This window comes from Agelaius phoeniceus, chromosome 1 (genome assembly GCF_051311805.1).
Source record: "Agelaius phoeniceus isolate bAgePho1 chromosome 1, bAgePho1.hap1, whole genome shotgun sequence".
Taxonomy (NCBI): Eukaryota; Metazoa; Chordata; class Aves; order Passeriformes; family Icteridae; genus Agelaius; species Agelaius phoeniceus.
In genome coordinates, this window is record NC_135265.1 from 78,464,728 (window position 1) to 78,491,813 (window position 27,086).

The 27,086-nt window shown below is 35.2% G+C and overlaps 1 long non-coding RNA gene across 1 annotated transcript; it reads right to left on the reverse strand.

Moving 5' to 3' along the window:
• Positions 1–3,750: 3,750 nt before the first annotated feature.
• Positions 3,751–26,478, reverse strand: LOC143695809 (uncharacterized). The gene is made up of 3 exons (XR_013185345.1): positions 26,334–26,478; positions 14,892–14,979; positions 3,751–5,905 (listed from the first exon to the last, which is right to left on the reverse strand). It is a non-coding gene; the product is annotated as an uncharacterized LOC143695809 (long non-coding RNA).
• Between the last annotated feature and the right edge of the window lie 608 nt (positions 26,479–27,086).

The following is a 27,086-nucleotide window of genomic DNA, read 5'->3' on the forward strand; positions in this document are numbered from 1 at the left end:
GATAAAGGCATGCTCTGGACCATCCCTGCTCTTGGAATTTAAATTGGATGATATTCTGGAGAATCATCTGGTAGAATAAGTCAACAGAGTACAAAGGGTGTACAACAAGCTTGGGGGATGAACTGCACAGTCTAGGACCATTCTCTAGAGCCAACTAAATAACAACAATTTTCTGTACTAATATAAAATTACATAATTTTGTAATATAATCTTGATAACAATTATGTGAGGAACTGCCTCTAAAAGTACCAGGAAAGTTAGAAAAGCTATGTATTCTCATAAGCTGCAATCACATACATCAAAACACAACTAAAAAATTGTTCATTTTATTTTATTTATTTAATTATTCATTTTATTTTATTATTTACAGTTCATATAACAGATCACTCTCCATTTCCATACCCTTTCTAAAGGCCTGTATGTTTCTTTGAACTCCACAAAATCTTACAAGAGGATATTGCAGTAAATAACAGTAATTCAGAGTCAGAGTAATCATTCATGCTGTAAACTCCTTTTGTGCTTTATGTGATCTCAGATAAATAACATCCATGCACATATCTCAACCACCCTCATATCACATCATAATTGTGCATCAGACTGTACTGCTTCTAGGTAGAGGTTCTGGAGCTGAATTAGTTGTTTTTTTTTTTTTTCTTGTGACTACAAAACCTGTGATAGCAATTGTTTACAGTAAAAAGTCTTTATATTGCTAGACTAATTAACATTAGCCAGAGTTCAATTTTGTTGTAAGCCACTTGAGAGTCAATTTCAGAATAAAAAGAAATTTTTTGAAAATGTCCAAACAACAGCAGACAAGAACTGTTTCTGATTTTAAATGCTCATTACTATATTTTGTATAGGTAGAAGCAGATATTCTGGTGGGGAAAGCAGCACCACTTGCTTTTTTTAGTAAAAGGAGGTATGCACATTGCTTCTCTCACTCTGGACACACTTTCTGGATTGGTCTGTGTGAAATGCCTATGCAGATGTTTCCAGCTGAAGGCAAATATTCAGGATGCATTAAGCTCCTCAGTGCTACCAAATAGGGAAAGATTTGGAAGCAAATTGTCTGGACACTACCTCACTGACAAAATTTCAAGTGCCTACAGGTAGGTATTAGATATGTAAAGATTTCCATTGTGGTTTTGAAGATTGTGTCTGATATTTAAATCTTTAAGAACTTTTTTAATTGTGCATTTTACAACCAAATATTTAGGAAGCTTTTTTATCTTTTTTCCAACTTTGATTAAATGACCTGTAACAGCCAAAGGGCAGAATTTCCTCCTTACTTTCTCCTTTCCCTTTCTTTTTTCAGAGCAATCAAATTTCATTCCCCTCGACCCTTTCTTTCCTACCACAACTTTCCTACACAGTTTAAAATCGGGTCTGTGTATTACAACTATTGTTATCCTTCCCAGTTCCCAAAAATCACTAACTAAAATCTGAAGATAGTTTAGCTTCAGATAAGAAGGACATAAAAAAATAAATCCAAAAAAGAAAGTGCCTTGCATGGGAAAACCAGCAGGCCCTGCTTCAAGGAGTTATTAAAATGGAGATCGTGTCATTTACTTCTGTCATAATCCCCCATACCCTCCACAGATATCACATTTTTGCACTGGGAGGTGAAAGAGGCAAGGCAGAAAAAAGGTCTTATCTCTCTGTAGACTGCTCTTTTATTGAGAGAAAGCTGTTGTCAGTTAAAAAAGGCAGAAATACTGCATTTCATCAGGTGTAAGTCAGAGAGTGGTTTTGGTCCAGTCAATACCTCAGCACCAAATATTTAAATACTCAAATATAATCACAGAATAAAAGAGGAAGCATTCTTCTGTGATGACAAACTCAGGAAATTCTGCACAAATGTAGAAAACCATTGACTTAGTTTATCCCATTTTGGTTTTGGAGAACACACAGGAAGCATTTTTAGACCCCCTAAATACAAAATATAAGTGTACTAATACCAGATAACCTTTTTATTAGGGTAGAAATCTGTTATGAATAAATTCCTCTCATGTATAAGGAACTTCAGTGCACCTTTACTGTTGTGATAAATATTAAATTGGAGCCATCAGAACCTGATATAATCCCCTGAAATTCAGAAAATTAACTGATAATGAAGAGGAAAAAAAAATCACACAGTACTGTATGCCATGATCTTCCCTTAATATGGCAGATTGCAATTTATGGCCAGAAAAATGTCTCCAAAATTTAAAATGTGACCTTCCAAGAACACAGGTTTGTGTCAAAAAATTAGTAGCAGTAAGATGCTGCAATGAAAGAGGCTTTAAAATCAGATAAAGGAAAGAGAAAGAAAGAAAATAAAAATGAAACAAAATGAGGTGCCAGCATACAATTGCAATTGTCTACTTAAGATTTTTATATAGAAGTGGCTAAAAATAATGAAATCTTAGGATAATTACTACCTGTGATGCAATTTAGATGTTTTCATAACTCAAGAAAACAGTTATGATAGTTCTTAGGGAAAAATATACACAGAATTTAATGACTTTATCACTTATCCAGGCATCCAGAGTAATAATAATTTTCTAAATACCTTTGGCTTTTAAATGTAGGGAAAAATTTTTGGGATGAAAAAGCAGGTACACAATGTCTTTAAATTTCTTTGATCAAAAAAATTGTATATAAACCCAAAAAAAAATTTCATAATTTTGTACACCGCAAGATATATCAGTGCCTCATACCTGCAATTAACCAATCCATGCCTTTAGTGCCTACACATTGGATTTCAGCAGAGAGCTGTTAGAAAGTCAATAGTAACTCTGTGCAACTTTTTCACTAGAGACTCTTGGATCAAAAGTGAGAACAAATTGTAATTTTCAAACTTTAAAGGTTCTCACATTTCCCATGTCCATTGTGCGTTCATTTGAAATTGGTAAATATTATTTCCAAAATGTGTTGTGCTATCTGCAGAAACAAATTCAGTGGAAGAGAATAGATGCTGTGGACTTGAAGAAATCACTGAAAATAAGAAAAAGATTTACAGCCAAATATGAGAAAAGAAAAAAGACCTTGATGTAGGTTTATGAGGAAGCTGTCATAGTAATTTCACCTGTGCTCTGAGCCAGTGGGGCACAAACCATTTCTGATCTGAATCATGCAGGTCCATTTGTAAATGCAGATCCAATGCTAGTAAGTCCACCTGAAAAATAAACTTTTAATCATGGCCATTCCTACATTTTTCTATGTTCCTGTCACTTTGAAACTTGGAAATGGAACTGCTTGAAAATCAAAGGGGTGATTTTCAAGCTATGGGAAGAGAAATGACTCTCAGCAGAGCAGAGCAATCTGACCAGCAGTTACAGCCTAAAAAAAAAGGTATCATTATATATATATATAAAGCTGGTGACTATCTGGCTTCTATCTGTCTTGGCTAATGCAGTTCAGCTCTGGAGTCAGGAAAACAGGTATTTGGAGATAAGAAAAAACTGCTTCAATTGCAAAGAAATCTTAATCATTTGCAAGATGTCACCAGGATTCTGTCATTCCCTGTACAGATACACATTGGTTTTTTTATTAACTGGTAGCTAAAAAACCGTAAAGACACATTAAAGATACAGTTACTGTAAGTGTTGCATTTCCAATGCTCATTTATATGTGCATGTGACTACTGAATACACAGAATCAGAATGCTAATATAGAAATAGTTCTAAGTAGAAATTTAATATCTAACTAAAGGTCAGTGACCAACACATTACCTACTTAATTTTATTTCAGAAGAAATGCAACGTTAAAACACTAAGAAAGCTTTATTTACTTATCATAGACATTTCCAAAAGGCTGGGCAAAATTTACCTTTTTATACACATTGCAATTTTAAATTTTTACATTTGACACAATTGCACAAAGATCACAGTTAATTAATAAACACCTTTATTAATTCTTTTTCCATGTTTCTGCATAATTATCATCATACATAAGCGATATAGATCAATTTTTTTCAAAAACATATAATCCCATGTATTTAATTTCAACAAAATTATTTGTGACTTCAAGGAAGGAGAAAATACTAGTGATATCACACAGCACACACACACATTTAAAAATCTCTGATGTTTTAATAAGATTCATGAGCAAGATAATTCAGAAAATACAATACTACACTTAAGAGTTCAGATTTTGACCTGACTTAAAATATACTCCCCCAAAAACTTCAAACTGCAATTATGACAACTGGAATTATGTTCAACTTGCTTTATTAAAAAAAAAAAAAAAGAAAAAAAGAAAAAGCAAACACAAAAAAGCCTCAGACAAATAAACACAAAAAAAACCCCAAAAAAACCCACAAAACAAAACAAAAAATAAATATAAATCCAAAGTAGATTAACTGAGACTTTTAACAAATTTTTTAGGAAAGTTTTGGATCAGGCTCTAAGTAATTGAATAAGCTAATGTTATTTAGCATTTGAACACTGATATGCTTTCTTTGACACTACTGTTAAACAGCAATTTTTAATTTGTGCGATTTCAAATAATTATTTCAGCATAAAGGTAGCTGCAACATCAATCTTATATTGAAATTAGTTTTAAAACCTCAATTCTAATTAGGGGTGCTTTTAGTTTGGGATATTTACTAGTTAGAAATAGGCAAAATAGCCAGATATACATGGAGGGGATACTTGTGTGTGTACATTTTTGGTTGTGTCAGACAATGAGAAAAAAATATAATCAATTTTAGGAGGAACATTATTGATTTACAGAAAATAGTGCACACAGTTTGAATGGCAATATGTAATTAGGATGAGTCTTTTAGAAGTGATATAATATTAAATATAGTGTACCAATAGAGGTTCAAGGTTGAATTGCTTTAAACACAAATTTCTACCCCACATCAGTAATCATCACTGGACTTGCACACTGGAGATCAGATTTCATGTCTTTATATATTTTGGTAGAAATTCTTTACTCAGAGGATGGTGAAACACCAGAACTGTTTGTCCAGAGAAGTTGTGGATGCCCCATCCTTGGAAGTATTCAAGGGAGTGTTGGGTGGAGTCCTTAGCAGCCTGATCTAGAGAGTGGCATCCCTGCCCATGGGGAGATGGGGGTTGGAATGAGATGATCTTTAAGGGTCCTTCAAACCCTAACAATTCTACCATTCTATGAAATTTATTTTCTAATTAGATTTGAAAATTTTATCTTAATTATTTTGCTGATTCCTTGTTCTAGATTCATGTGACATTTTTTACAACAAAGAAAAAAATGTACCACTAAAATGTCACTTTATTAATTAGTTTACATGGCTAAAATATAATCTGAGTTCAAAATATACTGACTTTATGTGCTGCCTAATTTAACAGCAAAGACAGCAGAGCCTGAGTATTGAAGTCACTAACTGAACTCTAACTGCCAGGTCTTCAAAAAAGTAAAGGGGATGTTAGGATTACAGTTCCCAATAGGAGGTAATGGAATAGATTACCAAACTCCTCTTTAATCAACATCTCTTTCTTTTGAATATTTATGTGAGTACTTTCCATGTTTGAAAATCAGCTTTGCCTCATTAACCAAAAGGTGGTTTAGATTGTGGCAACCTGCCACAAAGTAAAAAACTGAACAGGAAAATTAACGGGATACAAATTTCTTGGCAATTGTAAAAAACATTTGAAGATTCTTTTTGAAGATGAATCCTTCAGTAACCCAGTAGGCAGATGTGTTGCTTTTTGAAGGTTTTTCTTCTTAAATGCAGTTGCACAAAGCAGGCTGATGATCAGAACTAGGCCACAAACCACTTTCTTTTAAAGAAGGAGAGAGTGTACACATGTGCCTATGCAAGACAGAAATTTTCTGAGAACAGTTAAATACTAATCTAGAATAATAAGAAAAAATACTGGGTGTTATTAGCTCGGGAAGATACAGTAATATCTCCTTTCATTCTCTGGAATTGGTTCCTCTGCAAAAAGAAACCCCAAAAAAATCAAAAAAACCCAGTAGGTTATATGTTTCATCTAATCACCACAGAAAATTTTACTCTTCTTCTAGCAGTATTCAGAATTCACCCTTCTCTGTAATTTTCTTGGGGTAATTTTTACATATGCTTTTATTTCCTTATGCTGAGAACATGGAGAAACTGCTTTAATTTCAAGAAGTTGCTAATTAAAACAGCTATTTATTGAAGTTGGTAAATTTTGCACTCATAAATTAAAGTCCATGACACCAGTTTTTTAACACATTTCTCACTGGTCTATATGAACACAATGCCTATCAACAATAGCCATTAGAAGGAAAAAATAGATTCATATTTGAAAAGGTATCATGTATATGTAGTGTTCACTATTTTCTAGTATTTTGCCTTTGCTAATTCACTTTGAAGGTCTGTCTTTGAATGTGGATAAATAAATTTTGCTTCATATTGCTGTACTAATGACAAGTTATCACCACCACCACAAAACAAGGTTGTGTCACCTTCCATATATCAATAAAACAGCTATGTAGCTCTAAATAAAGAATAAAATTTAAAAGTTTGTAGATATGTAACACACTATATGCTCATAATTTTTTTAATATGAGTCATTCAAAAACAGTAGGAAGAAAAAATAGCTTCCTAACATTTGACATTTTTCCATTGCTATTAAACTAAAATACTTTACTATGAAAACCAAAGAAAAATAAGTTTCTGAGGTATGTAAATCAAATAAACCAAAACTTTATAGCATTTAACTAGACCTGAAAATACAATTCTGTGTAATCTGTGACTTTATAATGTAGCAAACATATCCTGCTAGCAGAAAACCTTAATTAGAGCTGAACAAAAAAATCACAATGAATTGTTTACTCAAAGACCACCTTTAGCCTGAAGTGTGTCTGTGGAAAGATAATGATTTCTTTTGTTGCATTTTGGTTTTCCAAACTTCTGACCTATTAAAATTATCTCCTATAACATAACTAGGAAAAACTAATGGTCATACTTCATACTGAAATAAATTTTTAGGTTTATAAAATATGGTTTCTTGCATGTCTGAACTACACAGAATGGTAGGTTTTGCCAACAGATTCATGGACCAGAGATAAGAATTCTGGAAAATTCTTTATAAGTTTATGGGGTCATTGAGTCTACATGTAACAGTACCACTTGAAAGTCCAAGAACTCTAAAAGTGATTGGATAGCGATAAAAGTAACAAGAAAACTTCAGACACTTCAAAGTAAAAGTGTAAATATAAGGCAAAGTAACATTCTTTTGTCCTTTTGAAGATTGTGAAGAAAAATCATTTTGTTAGACAAGACCTGACCTGTGTCACTTAAAAGAGAATACACAGTTTGGCACATGATGATCCAATTCCTGAAGAATTCCCAGCAAAGTGGCCTTTAATGTACTAAGACATTTTGGATACTACTGCTACCAAAGTCTAGGGAGCCTGTATATTATGCTCAAACAGCCATTTTAACAATGTTGTTCAGAAATGTTCAAACATTTCTGGGAGTCCATGTTTGAGAACTTGCCCCTAGCTGGCTTTTACTTTTATTTTTCTAAATCATAGAGAAAAAATATGTATGCTCAGATTCCATTCTCACAAAAGTCAGTATATAGAGTGCACATCTGGGTCTTGGATGTGCTTGTGGTTTATGCAGCTAAATACATCCTAACAGTATCATCTCACCACACTTTACAGTGTTCTTCATGCCTACTGCCCAGGAGAGAAATATTAGACGGATGAAAAGAATTTTTCTAATATAAATAATTCTTGAAAATATTAAGAATTTTCCAGCTCACTAAATACTTTCTCAATTGATTTCCAGTGGAAGTCAATGCAGTATATTTTATATCTAAGCATAATTATATTTAAATTTAAATATATATTGCTCGGAAATTGTTCTATTTATTTCTAGAAGTTGTTTTTTATCTTGACTTCTCTCAAGCCTATATATTCTTCGGGCACTATATAATCAGATTTCTCTAATTTGCCTCTTTCTGTGGTAATTTGCTTCTTCTCTCTGAAGTTTTATCTCATAATATTCATTCATTAATTCCTTAGTTGCTGCTGTCCAATAAATATCAGCACGTGACTACTTTTTCCTCGAGGCTCTCTCCCCATGAGTTTTCTGGTATGTTTTTTTTCTTTGAGCAATGAGACTACCTATAACCCATGTGAATCAGTTAAAACAATTTAAAAGAATTTGTTTTACCTAAGAACATTTCCTTTGATCAAATTTTAAAGCATAGGAGTTTTACATTTGTGCATCCATGGCAAGAACACCCATCAAATAATCCATATCAGACTTTGTAAAGAAAGGTTTTAACTTTAACAGGTTATAGATGCTTGTTTCTTTAATACCAGAGTCAATGAGTATCAAATTCACAGGCAACCCTGACAAGGGGAGAGAAATGATGCATCTGACTCCATCTTATCAGAAGGCTAATTAATTACTTTACTATACTATATTATTCTATTCAATATTACACTATATTACATTACATGTAAACTGAATCTGCCAAGCACTCAACTCTCTACATCACTGCACAGAATCCTGTGACTGTCAGCTGAGAGTCCCGATATGTCACAGACATCTTTTCACTAAAAATCTTTTCTTTAGGATTTTTCTTTCTGAGAAGCTAAGAGGCTTCAGAGACAGAATGTAAACAATGGTTATCTGCTGCTGTGGAATGCAAAAGGTCTACCTGTGATTGTCCCATCTTAGATGTTTATAATTAATGGCCAATCAAAGACTGAGCTATCTTGGACAGAGTCCGAGAGAGTTGCCTTTGTTATTATTCTTTTCTATTCTTAGCTCAGTTAGCATCTGAGAAAACCTGTCCTTCATTTTCTTTTTAGTATAGTTAGAATCTAATATATATATATCATAAAATAATAAATCAAGCCTTCTAAACATAAAGTCAACATTCTCGTCTCCTCCTTCACCTGAAAACGCCTGTGACCACGGTCACACCGATACACACACACTTGGCCCTGATAGGCCAAGGAAACAAAACACCATCACTTTGGGTAAACAATCTCCATGTTGCATTCTGCTTTGGCACAAACACAAGCACAGCAAATGATAAGAATTTTTTTTCCTTTCTCTGACATTCAGAGAATGTGAAACCCAGAAATATTCTTGGGAAGAATTGTGCCTTGCTTTTCTCTGGGAAGAGAAATGTGGCGACAAATTAGCATTTCAATAGTTCTACAGCACAAAGTCTTAGTAAAGTGGAGGTTTCCAAGTAGTGATTCTTTCAAAGAGTTTCCAACATGTCCATGCTTTCTTTACCTCAACTGCAAAGTCTTAAGAGTGACTGTTCACACTGGAAAAAAATTATGGTCATACTTCACACTGAAATCTTCGTATACAGCCTAGGCCTGTCTGTCAGGGTAGAAGGGGGAAGAAGAGAAGCCTCTGGGGTGACCTTAATGTGTCTTTTCAATGTTTAGAGGAGCCCTGTAAGAAGGATTAAGTCTGTTAGCAAGACCTGTTGTGACTGGACAAAGGGTAACAGCTTTAAACTAGAAGAGGGTAGATTCAGATTTGATACAATGAAGATATTTTTGTGATAAGGATGGTGAATTATTTCAACAGGTAGTCCAGAGAGGTGATGGATGTGCCACCCTTGAAAACAATGAGAAGACAGAAGCAAGGAAACCCTCTTCTTTAAAGGGTGGACTTCTTTTTTAACATGAGGACGAAGGAATACACAGGGCACAGGGATTATCTTTTCAAACAGATTAAAATCTATTGTGGGACAAAAAAGATAAACTCTAAAATGTATTGCTCAAAGGAATTTATCAATGTTTCCACAAAAGCTGAAAATTATCGTACTGAGTACAACAGGTCAGCAACTGTTCTCTGCCTGTAAAGCCAAATAATGAAATTGAGCTTGTCTTCATATAGTTACATACCTTTCTCTCCTACAACAGACAGACATAAGTAATTCATGTTACAAGCTGGGGATAGCCCCTGTCCTATGCTGGTCACTGAAATCATGCCTGGGCACCATTTCAGAGTGCACCAATTTGACAGAGACTAAAATCACCCCAGGGTGAGTGCAAGCAGAGCAGCCATGGAGGGGCATGCAAAGTAGTGCCCCCAGAGTGTTAGCCCTGTTTCCTTGGTTTAGTCATACCTGAAATGTCTGAATCTGGGGTCATTAGTCTGGAAAGGAATGAGCCACTGAAAAAATGTAATAACCTGATGCAAGTAGCTCATGCTGGATTCTTAAAGCTCTGTTTTCCAGAATACCTATTATAGGGCTGTATCTCAAAGTAATGGAGCAGGAGGAATGAGATAGTAAATATAAGCACCAGAAAGTATTCATGGTTATATGTTTCTCTGAAATATTTAAGAGTGTGTTAGATTTCAGCTTAACATATGTTCTTATGTTTTATACTGTGATTCATCTATAATCTGAGCACTCTTGAGTCAAACATGATGAATCTTCAAATTTGAGACCAATTTTTTGCTCAGGCCTTTTTTTGCTCAGGACAGAATGATTGTGATCTACACTATAGAGGTGGTAGCTAATTTTTCAAAATGTTAGATATGGTTCCAGTGACATATTCACTCCAAATTGTATTATTTTCTAACATTAGTCTACATGTTAAACAAACAAAACAACCACAAAGGGCTGTCACTCTGTTGTCTATCATCTTCCAAATGAATTGCTTTTATACACTTATTATCTTCACTCCAGTAGGATTTTTTTGTTGTTGTTGTTGTTTATGAGATTTAAATTAATTGAAACCTGAGCCTTAGCTTCATTTTTCTTGTAGCTGTGGAATCCACGAGACTCTGTGAACTGATGAAATAGCTCTTTAAAAAGCATAGATAGCTTTAGAAAAGGTAGACACTAAACCCATGGACATGAATGGGACGTCAGTGAGAAACCAGCTTTGAAGTATGGGTATAAAACGTTCACAAGAACTCATATTGCTAATTAACCTGAGTCCTGAAATAAGTATGAAAATATATGATCAGCCATTTCATATTTCACTGAAGTGGAGTGAACTCATTCTGTGAATAAACAGACTTGAAATTATACTGATTATATTGACTTGGAATTATACTTATTATACACCTATAAGAGCACTACATTTAGAACAGTGAGCACTACATTTAGAACAGTGGTTCTAAATGGAAACTCTAAACTGGAGTCTATTTTCTGGGAATAAGCAATAATAACTGGAAAGTGAGCAACAGGTACGTCATGTAAAGCTAAGATTACAATTATGGATGTTCTTATGAGTTGCTAAATGTTGATTCTTTCATTTTTGCTCACTGTAAGAGAAAATGAATTTAGAATTGTCACACTGAAGAAATAAGTTATTTTATTAACTGCTGCTCCATAGGCTCACTGACAAACTACAAGTGAAGCTTAATAATGACAATGGAAAATGCTGCATGCATAAAGATAAATGTCCTCCAGTCAGTGCACAGTTTGTTCAGAAGACTGAAAGCCATGAGGTGATACATGAAAATGAACATTCATATTTTACTCAACAAAAATATTCTAGTTTTTGGTAAAGTGTCACATTCAACAACATGACAGAACATACTCAAATGTGGGAATAAAAGTGCTAATTAAAACTTCTCTTCCTTCAGTCTTACTGTTATTTCATTAGTTTTCCCTCAATCCCTTAAAACATCAAATGCCTTTCAACACAGCTGAACAATTAAAACATTCACACTAGGAACTCCTGAACAAAATATATTTCAACTCACAGTACCACACTAAATTAATAACCGAGAGAGCTTTTTCTCACAAAGCACTTTAAAGGTTGTCACCACATTATAATTTGGGGCACTAAAACAGGGAAACATGAAAATTTGTAACAAAACTAAAAATTGCAATTCATAGGTTTCTGGAGATCTGTAACCATAAATATTGTCAATTGTATGCAACTCTATTCCAGAGAGTGAGAGAATCTCATGGGTCTTTTTGGATGTGAAAAATACTCATCTGCAGACTCGGTAACTCATCCCATCTCCACCTTTTATTTCACAATGATCTAGATGCTCTTTGAAATGCGAGAATGTGAAAACTTAAAAATCTGTTTAATTGGAAAAATTACTTGTCCATGTAATCACCTGTAGAGCTTTAGAAATAATTAATAGTAGCAAAATATTTTGGCTAATGTAGCCCAGTTCTCCCACAGCAGAAAAATACTGATCAAAAATAATAGAAGAAAAAAATCTTCATTACCGTAAGGGCTTGGTTTAGTTTGGTTTGGTTTGGTGTGGTTTTTTTACCACATTTAAGTGATTTTTCAATAATACTAAAACCAATGTGCAAGAGCTTTTTGCAAAGAATTTACCTCATCTTTCCAGCTGGTATAACTGATATTCAAAATACATGTATTGTAAATACTTCATTGCTTATCAGTGTTTTTAATTTATTCCTTTTTGCGTCATTGGATTCACTGCTTTTAGTATTTCTCATAGTAGCATAGTCCACTTCCCAACAAAGAACAGGAGAGATGAGGAAAACTAACTTTTGATCACTTTTGACTCTCCAAAGGGAGCATTTATTTTCATAGTATTGAAACAGATTTTACTCATGGTTGAGTAATATCAGTGTTGTAGGCATAATCCACCTTTTTCTGCACAAACATGATTAACAGGATATATAGAAAGAAGAAACCTCCAGGAAGATTCTGTAAGGAGTTCAATTTTGCACAATTGGATTAATAATGATTTCTATATTTAAAAAATATAGTGGAAGAAAAGTGCTTGCAACAGAAATTGCATGTTAGATATTTGTTCACTGCCTCCAAATTTGTTCAACCAGCAGAAGTAAAGTAGGTAGTAATTCACTTTATAAAGTACACGAACATTTTCAGAAATGAAGCCATCAATAACTGACAAGATCCAGAAAAAAAAAATAGTTACAGCTGTAGGAGGAGAATTTTTTTTATAATAAAGCTTTCATTTTGCATCTAAAGTATGGGTCAAAAAACATGAGATAGATAGAGTTCTACCTCACACATGTACCAATTTTAAAATCTAAAAAGGTGGATATTCTACTCTAACCCAAAGTGGTTTGTGTTATATAACATAAAAAAACCTTCAAGAAAGTGGATTTTCAGTATCAACAAAGTAATTGATAAGGAGAAAGATAAGGAAAACTTGAAATGATTTCAAATTCAAAGGAGTTTGAAGATGGAGTAAAATGGTAAATTTTTGAAATTCTAGCCATTGTTGCAAAATTCTAATTGAATACTATGTGACATATCTTTTTTACAAACTATCTTCTTGGACATTTCTTAATGCTGAAAATGCTTTTTAAAGAATTTTCTATTGGGATGCTTTGCAGTCAACACCAAAAATCAAAGAATGAAAGATGTGCTAGAAGCAACAGGTTCTGCTCAAAGTCTGAAAGAATGTAAAACATTACCTATCTCACTTTGTCCCCAGAAAAGTCTACATAGAACTTCTAATAAAAAAGAAGTAAAAAAAAAGTTAAAAAAAACACAGAACAAAAAGAAACCCCAAAAAAATCCCCTAAAACCAACAAAAAACAAACAAAACAAAAAACCCCTCAACACACACACCAAAAAAAACCAAACCAACCAACCAAACAAAAAAACTAACTAAACCAAACCAAAAACAAAGGGAAAAAAACCAGAAAAAACCAAAAAAAACAACTCAATTATTACAACAATAACTTTGTCTCAACTTTCAGGAATATAATTTTACAGTCGGAACAGTGCTCTTTTCTAGGAAAATTCTAAATTTTACAGAACTTATTGATTCCTGCACTAGGAAACAAATGACAAGTCTTAAATACAAAGAGAAATTTATTCTTCAACACAGGAAAAAAACTCCCTGATGTTATATAGCTTTTTTAATTGCATATTTTGCGTATATATATATGACTTTCCCTATAATAAGAGAGTAGGAAGAGATGAAGTCCTTTGAAACTTGTCATCTGTCAAATAATTAAATATTTGCTTTCAATGAACGTTAATATTGCTTCTCTTGTTGACACTACATTATTTTATATTCATTATTTTTCACTACCAAATATAGTAAATGAGAAAAAAAATGTTTTCTTATGAGAAAAGATACTTCTTCCAGAAAAATTTGGTATGGTCTTTGGTATTTTGGTTAGAAAAAGAGTTGTTCTTTGAAAGCTACAGCATTAGAAATAAGAAGTTTCATGAAACTACTGCAACTTTGTTCTTCCTCATGACCATTCGCTTAAAAATTTCTTTGTAAGTTTTACATGGACCCACAAATGTCACTGAATATGTCAAACCCCCATATTCCTTTCATTTCCTTCTTCATTTCAGTTAAAATTAAGATGTGGCCCTCTTCAAAGCTGTGTGTTGAGTTTCTTGATGGCCTATGACCTAGCAACTGGTGACTTTAATATCCGACCATGTATCCTTTGTCCCTGATTTACTGATCTTATGTCTCCATACGATTTTGTTTATCATCTCCCTCTTTACTTGTTGCCTTTGGCACTGCAAAAGGTCCTTGATTGGATGGACTTAATGAATAAGCAGCTTACACTCACATCATGGTCTTCACTCTATGAATAAAATACTAACAGAAGTACAGATTTATTTTTCTTTCATTTTTTTTTTCAGAACTTTGCTTTGCATTCTGTTCATATATCATTGGGAACATTACAGATAAAACAGAAAAGTAGTTTGATGAATGACCCTTAAATATGATTTTAATCAATATTCACACTTGAGTACCTATTGGAGAAGCCTCTGGATCGCACTCTCAAGTGGTCTCCCAGCTCTTAACTGTGAGCAGGTTAAGTAATTTTGGTCATACGTTTTTAAATACATGCACACATAGCTGTGTAAACATTCACACAAAAACCTTTAGAGTCAGTTCTGCAGTAGAGGTGTAGTAGAGGCGTGCCATTGGCACCAATTTGCAACACATCAATACATTGACAGCAAAAGGTGGAGAGTTGTTTGAGAGAGGTTACCTGCCCTCCAGGAAGAATGGATGTCTAAGCCTTCTTATTCTGACAGGAACTTTTTTCATTTTTCATTTTTCTTCTTCGCCTTTTCTTTCTTGAAATAAACAAAAGGTAAAAAATTAGATAAACAAGAATGAGTCCCAAAGGTGGCCATCTAAACACCCAAAATTCTGAGAACTTGAAATAATTCAAACCAAATACATGAGTAGACAGATCTAGGTACATTTCTAGTATGTGAAAATGTAAATACTATGGAATTCTGAGGGTTTGTCTTAACAAACCTAACTATGAAAAATACTCAAATTATTATCTTAAATATTTTAAATACTATACAGAATTAATGACAACATCACTTCTTTAGAAATGTTTTGGAAATCACCTTCAATAAAAATAAAAGACATAAATTCTGTTATCTTTAGTATCTTTGTAAATGTAAGAAGTGTACAGAAATTTAAGTCTCTAAGTCTTCATGACTCAGAATGAGGGTTGGTGTATAAATGCAAGCAACTATTGTCATTAAATTTCACAGTAGACCTCACTGCTCACATGCAATATATGCTTTTGCTTCAAGAAAGAAAACATACTTTTCCATTTTTCAATAGATACTTTTCCAAGTTTAAGATATTGCCATATATCAAACGAACCTCATCAACAGTCTGAATTATTTGATCTCTTAGACCATCACAACTTAGGATCAACATAATTTGGCACATTTTTATGTAAGTTTCTATTAAAAATTTAAAGAAATAATACACTAGAGAAATTCACCCCTTATTCACTAGGTTGCAGTTTGACTGATAGTCAGATATTCCATTTTCTCTGAAGTTCTGAACTTCTCTTTTAAGTAGGATGGAAAACCTCTCACACAAATTTATCTATTAAAAATTAGGAGCCTTCCAAGGGACACCTCATAACTGATCCAGGAATCAAGCTGGTGAATAAATGGGCAAATTTCAGAGTCCAAATGAAGAGAAAATGAAGCATTTTTCTTAAATTATAGATTGTGATATAAATGGCCCAGAGAAAGACAGATTAGATATAAAATGTATATAGAAATGTCTAAGATTAGAATAGGAATTGGAAGGGGTTACAATTTCATGATTTTAAGTAAGTTTAGAAAAAGAAGTAGCTAGCACCAAGGAACTAGGCATTCGCTTTCTTTTTTTTTTCCTATTCCACTGAAGAAATACTATTAGATTTCAGGTTCACAAACCAGGTCTGAAATCACCAATTTTTTCTTTTCCTCTGACTGTAGCAAAATTGCCTCCAGAGCTCTGTAATGTTAGGTGTTAATTATGTGCTGCAATGCAGTACATACTCTGAAAAGCAATATTGCCTTTGTCATCTGTGACTGATTACCCAATTCTGCCTGTGTTTGAAAGAAGTTATTTCCTGAAATTTGCTTTGTAATTCAGTTCGTGTGTCTGCTCATTAGTTTCTTTCAAGCTGTATCATTTTGCATACTTTATCACACAGACACCAGAAATGTAATGCTAGGAAATGTTTCACTGAAATACACTTGGTCGGCCCTGCTTTTGATCAACAAGCTTTTCCTTGGCCACAGCAGATGTGAAGTAGTGAGCACTGTATCATGAGTCCTGAACAGTGAGCAAAGCATACCTCAATTTAGCTTCAGAATTAATAATTTTTTGCCACTTCTTCAAGAGAAATTAGCCTACTAGCCCTGCACCCCAGTGTAGGTGTCTGCCTCGAGTACCTGCAGTGAGTTTGGTGCGGTGATTTTTCAAGCTCAGCTGTCAAAAGTAACTGATACTCTGTCTGTAAGTAAATGTGTGTATGTTTTACTTCTGCACTGAGTCTTCAGCTCTTGATCATGAATCACTTCAAGTCTAGTGATTGTTTTGTACCTGTTTACTCTTTCAGGCTTGTCTTAGGAAGAAAACCCTAGAGGCATTATTTGATCTTAAAGGTTACATTTCCCGCCATGAAACCCAAAGATGAGCTCTTTCAGATTACATTACTACTCCTGTTTGTAGTCCTTTAGTATAGCAAGCTGGGGGCTAAACAGCTAATAGGCAGGAACAAACAATTAATTTAGGGAACCAGTTTGAGAATACTTGTACTACTGGATATGCTAAAAAAAACAGTTCAGGATTTTTGCTAAGAAAATAGCAGGGACTTGAAATTTAATTCAGGGAAATAAGTGCATCATGCCACAGAGGCCTCACTACAAGACAGGATGAATTACTTTCTCTTGGAATATCATTTTCATTCCATTACCGGAGAGCCAAAGGTGGTATCTATATGTAGGCTGCAGACACTTAATTCTGGGAAAATTAACCTACTTATGAAATCAAGAGCTAAAACTAGTTTCCTAACTGAAGTTTTTTCCTTCAGGACTGGACAATAAACTTCTTGAGTAATGATCAAAATCTTCAATTACCTCTAGTTTAAAGTTTAGATTTAATAAACAATCAGCGTAGCACAGATTTTGGTCTTTTTTTCCTATCTATTCCTCTTTGAATAACTACTATATTTAAACCAAAGGTGTGACTTACACCAAAACAGATGTACCCTTAGCAACTAAAGCTAGGAATTTAGCAATGTCTCACAGTACCTGAATACTCAGTAATACACTCTAACACAATGGCTTCTAGACTATTTTGCATTGCAAGGTATTTTGTTTGTTTATTCTGAGGTCTAACTGTAAATGTCACCCCAATACAAAAGACTTCTATTGTGTCTATCTCTAGCATTATTTTCCATTTAACTATGCTACCAACTCCAACAATATAATGATGTACTCCATAGCTCCTGGGAGGGAAACACAGAGAACATACAAATGTTCTATGCAAATGAGTTACATACCTAAAGATAAAGGAACTTTAACATGAGGATGGTTAGTGTCAATTGTTAGAGCATAGGCTACTAAACAGCAGGATTTCTGCAAAATTTGAAGTAACACCCAGTAGCTGTGATCAAATCTTGGCACTGAACAAGAAGTTCAGGGTGCTTATTTGCTCTGTTTCCACTGACAGTTTTACAGTGTGGTCCACAGCCGCAAACAGACAAAATAAACTTCACGGTTATTATGATCAGACATATTTCTAATTAAGTCTGGGGACCCATGAACTTAACACTGGCCTGCAGCCCACAATTGTGAAAGGAAGAACTACCTGCCTACATTTGTGATGGACTAAATATAGGCTGAATAAGAATTCTGCCTACATATATAAAGAACATTATACTAAGAATATTGCATATGGATTTTACAACACTGATTTGTCCATAAACACAAACCCTGTTCACAAGCAAAGTATTTCAAGAGTTCCACCTCAGCCTAATGCACTTACCTTTTATATCTGCCAATAAGCTCTTAAACACAATCATTCAATACATCAAGAACTTTCAACTCAAAAGATCATGAATATCATCAATTACTGAAGATTTCTGAAGGCTGATAACTTCAAAATGTCTTTTTTCAATATAGCAGAATATTCAAATGCATTTGTGAAGCTATAGTCAACATACATGTATTTATGAATTTAGGTAGGCTCCTATGTGAGTGTCTAATACCAGGTCTTTCTCCCATTCAGCTGATTGATTGATTATTGTGTGAATCAATGCATAAAGGTAACCAGGGTGACCACCAAGGCACAACTGAATCAGAGAGCAAATTTCTTTCATTACCTTGCTAAAAGCGCTGGACAGCAGAGACACTCGGGGACACAAGCTCCCTTAGGCTCATTTCATCCTAGCCCTGAGCAGAGGCTGGGGGGGGAGGGACTCACTGCTTGCCCCATTGTATCAAAAAACTTCTGTGCTTTTTACAAGCTCTGGGCTTTTGTGCTTTCTCTCCCAGCAGGAGGCTCAAGCCTGTCTGTGAAAATGCCTCTCAAGTATCTGATAACATTTATGTTATCTCTGCAGAAATTCTACTTCTCAAAACAGACAGAGGATAATCAGCAATAGGCACAATACGTGTTTTCTCACACTGATATTCTTAGCCCTCCTAGCTGCAAGGCCCCTTTGAATGAAACCTCCTCACCAAATCTTTCCATTTTAACGCTTTCCTCCCAACAGCTGTATCAGCAGTAATCTGGTTACTATTGCGGCACAGCTGATTCCACTACAATGGCACACAGGCCATTGTAGTGGAATACTACAATGAATGAATACCTAGCCTTTAATAGCTCTCCAGGTACAGATCTTAATAGTAGTTGTGTGTATTTAATTCTAGTTCTGTAAATCCAGCAAACTGAAAAGCTGAAACTGTGAAAAGCTGAAATCTGCATATAAAAATCACCTGTTCTTGCTTCTGAACAGTCCCTGAAGAAAGAATGTTTTTACTTAAAGCAGCACCCCAAAATAGTGCAAAAGTTCAAATGTATGCACAGAAATAGGAAAAAATTCCAGTTTACCAAAAATTACATAATGCTACTACGTGCAAAACACTTTTGAGAACTAGTAGATATAATGACTTTATTATCAAGCTATGAATATTCATTGAACTTTACTCTCAGGTATTTTACATGGATTTTAATTACTTCATTCTATAGTGACTGAAGAGAATATAAAAGTCTTATTCAAATCTAAAACCACATATTTTGCAGACAATTGCTAGAATTCCATGCATATTCCAACAGATATTGTTCTATATGCAAATTTTAAGGATATAACTTTGATTTTGGCTAAAAATACAAGGTTTAATAACAATATTTTCTGTAAATACTGTTCTAGTTCTGTTCTTTAAGACAGTAGATACAGAAGTCACAAAAAGTACAGGTTGGAAATTACTTCAGGAGGTGTCTTGTCCAACCTCCTTCTCATAGCATCATCAGGTCTGAGGGCAGAACAGATTGCTCAGCACTTATCCAGCTTCATATTGACATCTCCAAGGACAGAGTCTCAAGTACAAAATCTCTGGAACACTTGTTTTCCTGCTTGATATCCTTGAGCAGAAAAGGTTTTCTCTTCCATTCAGTCTAAGATTTACCTGTTTCTTCTAGTGCCTACTGCTTACCATTCTCCCACCATGTACCACAGTAAAGAGCCTGACTTTGTCTCTGATTAACTCCTTACAGCTGCTGAGAAGCTGCTGTTGGCTTCATCTTGGTGTTACCTCTTTCCAGAATGAGCAAGTCCCAGTGCCTCTGCCTCTTCTCCCAGGGAAACTTCTCCATCCCTGACCAGTTTAAGGTCTCTCTGCCAAGCCTGATTCAGTTTGTCAGTGGCTTTCCTGGGAGGGACAGGGATGGGGGCATCAAGACGGGATGCAGTACCTAGATGTTATCTCATAGGTGCCAAGTAGAGCAAAAAAGTTCTCAGTGTCCTGGCTGTACCCCTGCGAATACTGCCCAGGATGCAGTTTGTTGTCCATTTTGGTAGCCAGGGCACACTGCTGGCTCATATTCACTTTCTGTTGGTCAAGGCCTCCAGGTCCCTTCCAGCAGAACAGCTCCCAGACAAGTAGGCATGAGCCTGTGCTGTCGCACTGGTGCTCCACAGGGGCAGAGCTTCTCATTTTTCACCTACTTGGTAACTGTGCTATCCGGAACCCCCTCCAAGTCCCTGGTAACACTGTGAAACTGGATATGTCATTTTTGTACTCTATGTGTCACCAGCATCACCTGTTTATCACTGTCCTCTGAGGCCAATAATCTATAACAAATTTTACCCCTCTTTCTGTCTAGCAATCCAGACCCTACAATGAAAACCTAGATTAAAGAATAATTGTTGAGATGGTGTTGAAAGCCCAGCTAAAGTAAAGGAAAATTGTACCTCATGCTCCCCCCTCACCCACTTATGAGCTTATGCTGACAGTGCAGTCAGGTACACATCACAGCTTCTGCAAAGTGATGAAACACTCATCCAGTCATCACCCAGGTGAAAAATATGATCAATTTGATGTTTAGATAGTACTTGCAAAATTTGGGGAAGAGAAGAAGCAAATTTACAGCTCACAATGCCCTGAAGTAGACAATGAATTATAAAATAGCCCAAGTCTGTGGGGGTTTTGTTAGGTAGTTTGTTTTGTTGTTCTGTTTTGTTTTGATGGTGTTTTTTGACATTGCTTGTAACAGGACACAGGCAATGTGATAGGCTAACAGAAAGGACTTGGGACTCGTCAAGTTTCACCCAGACTTTTCAGTGTGTGTCAGAAGATTTATTTTTGGCTGCACTAGCAGTTATCTAATGACCAGCTCACTGTTATTTTTCTTTAGCTTTTGTTTAGATTTGTACAGTTGTGTGATGTCGAGCCTATTTGTTGTCAGCAGTTATTCTGAGAACAGATATCTACGATGCTGATAAAATAGAATATGGAAGAAAACCAGCATGAGATCTGAATTTACAGCAGGGGATCTGAATTTACAGGCACACAGTGTCTACAGGGTTTTAAACAATTCACCAGGAGCTAATCAATGGTAAAAGGAAGGCACCCTTGGGAGACTTGCAGCACCAGTCTCCATAAAAAAACCACATCACAGATGGTATATTTGAATATAATGTGGACTTACACACCAATAAATATCAAGACATCTTGTGCTAGCAAAAATAAAGTGCCCTCCAATATGTCCTGCAGTGAGGAGATCTAACAGCATCATCATACTCCACTCATGAAGAACGTAGGATGATGAAAAAGCCTCCCCAAACTGATGGCTCACACCCAAGTGAGATGGAATTGAAAAGAGAGAAAGAAAAATTCACTAGAAACTTCATGTACATCTGTTTTTAACGTTACATAATTTGACCATGAAATACTGTTATCACTGTTAGCAAACTATTAATAATCCTTTTTTATACTAAACTAATTTTAATTCTTTTTTATAGAGATAAGATTTTAATTATAATTATAAATTCTTGTGTTTGCATTGGTGCAAACAGTGTTTTTTAAAAAAGATTTTGAATATAAAAAATTTATGAGAATTCCAACAACCTATTCTACAAGTTGAATGGACTGAATTGACAACACTTGTTTTTGTTATTATTTTCCCCCCAGCAAGGATCTTTTACACCATGATGTTCTTCTTTTTAACTGAAAAAACTAAGCACACATCTGTGTCTGTAATTGCAGTGGTTTTGCATTCAAATGCAAAACAAAAGGAGGCAAACAAATCTGTTTTTTTCCTTGACTGGGATACAGAATGCTATGGTTGTATACAATTGTAGGATCAATGTAGAATGTTGACCAGTTGGAGAAGAAAATAAATGAAACATATTCACTATTTGGTCCTTTAGATGGCTATAATTTTCTACTTTTCTCCTCACTTTAATCTAGAGTATATCTGCAGCATAACAATTAAATTCAAAATCAATTTTTCAGCATATGCAAAATCCAAGCAAAAATGATAAACCAAATTATCCAAAGCTTTATGGAAGATATACCCAGCTTTGGGAAAGAGGACTGTTGACTTCTTTGTGCAATTTATTAAATAATACAACCCATTCCAATTTAGAGTCAGTAGGCAGGATGATAAGAAGCAGCAGCTCTTGTAGTTTTCTTTTATGCTGGATATCAGAAGAATGTGCTGGCTAATGTTAATGGAGGATAACTGTCCTGCACAACCAATTAGAGCTACAGATTCTAATCACCAAACAAAGTAGCTGAATGTGAAACTATCTGTATTAATGCTGAAGTGTCTTTCATTAGACAGGCACAACCTCATTAAAGAAAAATATTTTTTGTTTGTGTTCCAATCTTTTCTGCAGCACTGGCTACAGTTTCACCAGTCAAAAGAGAATATTTACTGAGCTGTTACCAAATTCATAGTCAAGTGATACAGAAAAATATATCTATAGTCTGTGTATCAGATGTGTAACTACATAATTTGTTTTTAATTGGTTTAGAAGTATGATTACAATTATACTTCTTGAAGAATACTTACAGAGATATTTCAAAATATGCCTGCTCTTCTCATGTTTTAATTTGTTCTACATGTCCTTGTCAAAAAGAAATTAATTTTCTCCAGCGTGTCTGCATATACCCACTTCAGTTAGTGATAAATCAAAGTGTTATCTTTAAGAACACAAAAAAGTTACCCAGATATCAACCATTCATCAGAACAACTTGACACAGCTTAAGAAAATTATTCCCTATACTAAGTCATATATATTGATAACAAGACATAAATAGGTACTAAATCCAGCATCCTAGGTGGAAAATCCTTTTAATGACAAAAAGCACAGCAAATCCTTTAAAGACAAGTACTATAAATGATTGTAGCTGTTTCTCCATTGTAAGTTAGACACATGAACTGTATAGAATTATTTGTGCTTGATTTTTGCACACATGTGAATCCAGTCACACAGAGCTTTTCTGTAAATTTTAGTGCCCATGTTCTCTTGCATTTAGATTTTTATACTGCCCTGTAAAGACACTTTTACTTGAAAGATTCTTCTAGTCTCTTCCTTTTTATTCAGTGTTTACCTTGTCTAGGTTAAAAACTTTCTGGATTGCTTGGGCAGAGAGTGGTGGTGAATGTATTTCCATACAGTTGGGGCTGGGCATTAGTAGTGCTCCCCAGGGCTCAGCGTTTAGGTGAGTCCTGTTAAGTATCTTTATCAATGATCTGGATGAGGAGATCGAGTGCACCCTCAGTAAGTTCAGAGATGACATAAGCAGGGCAGAAGTGTTGATCTGGTAGAGGGTAGGAAGGTTTTGCAGAGGGATCTGGACAGGCTGGATCAATAGGCCAAGGCCTATGAGGTTCAACAAGGTGAAGTGCTGGGTCCTGGATTTGGGTCACAACAATTCTTTCAGTACTACAGGCTAGGGGAAGACTGACTGGGAAGTGGCCCAGTGGAAAAGGACCTGGGGCTGCTTGTTGACAGCAGGTGAACATGATTCAGCATGTGCCCAAGTGGCCAAGAAGGCCAAAGGCACCCTGGCCTGTATCAGCAATGATGTGGCCAGCAGGACCAGGGCAGTGATTGTCCCCCCTGTACTTGGCACTGGTGGGGCCACATCTCAAATCCTGTGTCCAGTTCTGGGCCCCTCACAGCAAGACAGACCTTGAGGTGCTGGAGCATGTCCAGAGTATGGCAACAGAGCTGGCAAAGGGTCTAGTGAATAAGCTTCAGAGACTGGAAAATGTGATCTGTTTCAAGACATCTTGGGGTCTTGGAATGTTAGCAGAGGGTGAGTCAGATCTTGCTCTGGTGAAGTGGTACCCAGCCCCCAATACCCCCCAGACTCACAGCATCTGTCAATCATGGCACACTGGGGGCAGCCCCAGATTTGCATAACCCAGTGCCTGAATGGACAAGAGACTGAAAGCCCCTCCTGGGAGGAAGGCACAGGATGGGCCAGAAAGGTTTAAGAAGGGTCACCACAAGGTGAGCATGTTGTCCTTTATCCCTACCTTCATCTTGGAGTTTTACAATGCTCCTAAACCAGGAGTTAATAGCTATGTATCTGTTTTTCTATAGCCTTCCCATCTGTCTGGTTTTGCCCCTTTCTTCTCTCTTCTCACAGAACATTAACATTGACTAGGTTAATGGAGGATAACTGTCCTCCATTAAGATAGATTTTATAATAAGATTTTTCTATATTCAAGATAAGATTTTCTATATTCAATGGGCTCAGTCTATGCTGTAATAAGGGATGTTATGCAGTATTTATTCTTTTCCCAAAGTTCCTTAATTTTCTATAATATGCCAGTAAATTTTTGTGTATTTTTGCTTCTTGAGAATATCTGGTTGGATTTTTCTCCTTTGCACCTATCCAAAGCAAAAGAACCTTGGTTTAGCCCTAGATTTGAGTGATGGGGGTGTAACAGTAAGTCCTATGAAGAGCAGCTGAGGGAGCTGGTTTATTTAGTTTGGAGAAAATCCAAGGCTCAGAGGGTACTTTATCTCTCTCTACAACTACCTGAAAGGAGGTTTGTAGAGAGCTGAGTTTCGGCATCTTCTTCCTGACAGCAAGCAACAGGATAAGAGAACACAATCTCAAGTTGCACCAAGGGAGGTTCAGGTTGGGCATCAACTTCACTGAAAGGGATGGTTCAGCATTGGAATGGATTACCCAGGGAGGTGGTCATCATCCCTGGAGGTGTTCAAGAAATGACTGTACATGGCACTGAGTGTATCATCTAAACCTAATGATTCTACAATTCTATGATTCTACACTTTCACGAAATCAATGATGTGGACTTGGCAAGACTTACACAGACAATGCATAAACTTACAAGCCCTGCATCAGTCCCCCTTAGGAAATTTGCCATTGGCTGCAAATTACAATGAAAAGTGGAGAGAGAAATCTTACAACATTCTCAAAAAGGCTTTTTAGTCTGTCAAAACTTTACACACAGATTACCAAATGCATAATTTCTGTGAAGACTATGGTTGAAATTTGGGACAGTATCTAAGAAAAATAATAAAGCAAAACTACAAAATTAAGGCAATGGGAAGGGAGAAAGGGTAGATGAGAAAGAGTCTGAAAGGAGAACAAGAGAGAATCTGAGGTTAGAAGAAGTTGTGAAAACACATGAGCAAAGCAGAAAGCAGGACACAGGACCAAATTACAAAGGGGCAGTTGAAGATTAAATAAACCACAGAAATGTGACATCAGTAAGATTCTGTGATTCAAGACCATGTCATGAAAGTGTCAGAAGATAAAATATTATGGAATAATAAGCAAATAAGGATTTGCATTGAGAAGGAGTTGAGAAAATATGAGGGGACTTAAATGCTATCTTTATTTAAGTAAAAATAAATAAGTACATAAATATAAATGGTAGAAATGGTCAGATATGAGAATGGTGCAGAGACAGAAACATTTATTTAAGAAAATGAGTGGCAAATAAAAACAAGTAGCAAATAAAATTGTATACTCTTAAAGGTTCTTAATCTTCATTTTTCCCACATCCTAATAACATGGTTAGCTGTGGTAGGAATTTGCGTCAGAAAACATCCTTGTTTTTGTTGAAAATGTATTTATAAAAGTCACCCATCAAAGTAAGTACCATTCTATTTCAATTATTTATTTACCATATGGTAAAGATTGGATTTCTTTCATAAATATTAAAAACAAACAAACCCAACCAACCAATCAAACCCCAAGAACCTTGATGTGTCAGTTGTCTAGGCAGTCTAGGTCACATTGCAGATTATATTGATTCAGTGCTACAGTCTATTATTTAGATTACTAGACTTCTATGAAGATCATAAAGTGATCATTGAGTTATTAGGTCAGTATATCCCTCCCTAGCACAAATGCTAATCTGAAAGATAGCAGCTGACTTCAGTTCCTTTTTTCCCTTTTGCACCATGCCTTTCCTCAGTTACTCATGCTTAATTGCCAAATTTAATAGAGTCTACTTCATTCATAGTAATTTCCTCAAGTTTAATGGTTTTTATGCAGAGCTACCTGTGCAAGGTATAAAAGAAAAGGATTCCTAGTTACATCTGCTGCTTACAAAGTGATAACAATAACCATAAGTTCTAGGAAACTTATAACACCTAAGGAAAGTCATACTTACTCCATACCTGAAATCTTCCTCCCAAGAATAGGTAAGATGATATTGATGATATGTCCATGGAAGAGGAATGAATCATAGATGCTGAATTCCCAGACTGTATCACTAAAAGGGAAAATGAGCTCACAGTTGCAGAATCGGAGACATCCAGTTTCCACCTTGTCTGGGAGAGAAAGGATAAAAAAGCAATCAGTTCCAAAAAAAATCTTAGATCTGCAAGAACATTTTTTATCTGGCCCATCTAAAAGCTACTCCAAAATATAGGATCAAAAATGCACATATCAGAATGAGGGTCTAAGATACAGTGTTTCTCTCCATACTATCAGCTATGCTATCACACATGCACTATGTTATTTCCAGCTTCCGTGCAATTCTTTTCTTGTTTGTTCCATCTCGAGTTAAGGCTCTAACCCTTTTCCTTCCCCTTATTAGGCATCTCTGTTTATCTCTACCCACAAGTCATCTCTACTATCATCATTCTAATGCTTAATATTAAAATCATACCTATAATATGAGTTCATTTTTTTCTACATATTTTTGCCTTTTTTTTTTTTTGCAAGCAATAGTAGCAAATTCTCAATGGTTAATTGTGCAGAAACTGTCCATGGTACTGCTTTTCTGCTAGAATGTACATGAATGCTGTGAGAAATGAAGATATTTGAAAAAAAGTTATTTGCCATTTAAGCTATCTTGCATCATCTACATGCATTTATATGAACAGAAATCTTGTGATCTTTATCAAGTATTTTTTTAATATATAAAA